The 2,071-nt window shown below is 40.2% G+C and overlaps 1 pseudogene; it reads right to left on the reverse strand.

Annotated features, from left to right (window-relative positions):
* Window positions 1-699: 699 nt before the first annotated feature.
* LOC149990554 (small nuclear ribonucleoprotein G pseudogene) lies at window positions 700-1,033 on the reverse strand (annotated as a pseudogene).
* Window positions 1,034-2,071: the final 1,038 nt, after the last annotated feature.

Consider the following 2,071-nt stretch of genomic DNA (forward strand, 5'->3'; position numbering starts at 1 on the left):
CCCAAGCTGTATTGACTCCGTCTTTCCCTTGGACCCTTCAGCTGCGAAGAGAGGGGGGGTCTGCTGCATGGGCAACAGCAGACCCTCCATATCACCCTGCCCAGGCTCTGTAGCTTCAGCTTCACTGGAGAGGACACTCCAGCGTCATCGCAAGATGTCGATTCAACACGGGAGGAGACAGATACCGTGTCACTCCCGAGTCGGACTGCACAGCCATTCTCGGCGGTGCAGATAGACTCTTAAGAAGCTACACCATCGTCTCTCGAGATGGACGGCTGCCGCCGATATAAACAATTCTAATTACTCCAATAAGAATTACATGACTAACATCTATATGCACCAAAACAAAGCCCAATGGACTCTAACTGTAGTAAAACCATACTATATGAGGCTATTTGCATAGTAGTTGAAGAGCAGTTTCTTAAGCTCCAGAACTATTGGCAAATTCCTTCTGGGAGTGTGAGGATGGCACAACAACTCATGACCATAGATGCATCCCACACCTTTCTCTCTTCTCATTATAATGCAATTGGCCTTCCAGGGATATTGTCAGAACCACTGACTGTTAAAAAAAAAAAAAAAAACTTGTGAAAGGAAAAGGGGAGATTTTAGGCCTGGAAGGTATATCTAATTGGTTCTTTTTTTTTTTTTTTTTTTTGACCAATACAAAAGTTTATTTAACAAAAGTTTAATGTGAAAATATACAGGACTTGATTTTTATAATTAAAACAGGAGATGTAAAGAGGAGCAGTTGATTTCTCTGGTGAACACAGCCATTCTTTATACTCGTTCCAATGCTTCTAACATGATGATACTATTGCCTCGTATTACCACCATTCCAATATTGTTCTGTTTTCCACTAGTTGCCATCTCCACACATTCATCTATCACAAGATTCATAAAGGGATCAAATCCCCGCAATATTCCTTGGACATGCCTGCCACCATTTAATTTCAATGACAGCTTCTTGTCCATAAATTTTTTTAACTCGGGAGGGTGAGCTTTGCTCATGGTGTCCACGCAGCGAGCTCCAAGATCCTAATTGGTTCTTGTATATTATATAGTGAAGTCCTCACAACCCACCCTACCTTTAACATTTCTCTTCCACAGTTTTCCTCCAGTTTTTCATCTAACCTGTAAATTCTGCTTCATCACTGAGTTTCCCAAGTGACAGGCTCTACCTACATAGTAAACTATTTGCAAGTACCCTCAAATCCAACTTCTCTTTACACCTTGCTTTGATCTTTCCTTATGCCTTCAAGTGATGAAGGTTTTCATTCCAGTAGTTATGTCAGTTCAGAGTACACATGGAAAAGAAACCAGACTGAGTAAATGGAAGATCATTAGGAATGCTGGTAACTAGGAGAAAAACTATGGCAAGCCCAGAAACTACTGGCACTAAAAACCCTCAAAAGATCACTTCTACCAAGCTAAGGGAAGCAAACACAGCTGAGGGTTTAAAGGTATGAGACCTATGCATATGGTTACCAGGCCACCATGTAACTGTCTTGGTACTCTCTGATTTGGTAGAAACTCTAGGAACTGTCTTAAGGTCTTTCAATTGTTTTTCCTGACCCCCTTCATCATTTTTGAAGTTGTATCTATACTTAGCAGCTTTCCTGCTAAATGATTCATAGCTAACAAATTGCCTGGCTCAATCTTAGACCCAGCTTATATTAAACAACTTTCAAATTGAAATTGTATTAGCTTGGTTAAGTCGCCTAGTACCATTAACATTACGTCCCCCCCCACAAAAAAAAAAAAACAGAGAAAAACTTCTCATGACCAAAGGTAGAATAGTAATCTGACAGGAGGCACAAATTAACCTGTGGGAATGGCTTGGCATGGAAAAAAAATATAACTAGATGCAGTGGTCACCCCATGCTTACCCCATAGAAAACACAAAAGCTGAAAGGTACTATCAAATACTTTATTTTCTAAATATTCCTTCTGCTCTTTTAAAATTGCCATGTCTGATCTTTCCTCACTAAACAGAAAACATGGTGCTTTTCATTTCCTCTCCATTACAGAATTACAACAGTATAAGAATTTTGAGGACCGAGGGTACCAC

The sequence above is a fragment of the Furipterus horrens genome, unplaced genomic scaffold, assembly GCF_987537825.1.
Source record: "Furipterus horrens unplaced genomic scaffold, mFurHor1.1.pri manual_scaffold_17, whole genome shotgun sequence".
In the NCBI taxonomy this organism is placed as follows: domain Eukaryota; kingdom Metazoa; phylum Chordata; class Mammalia; order Chiroptera; family Furipteridae; genus Furipterus; species Furipterus horrens.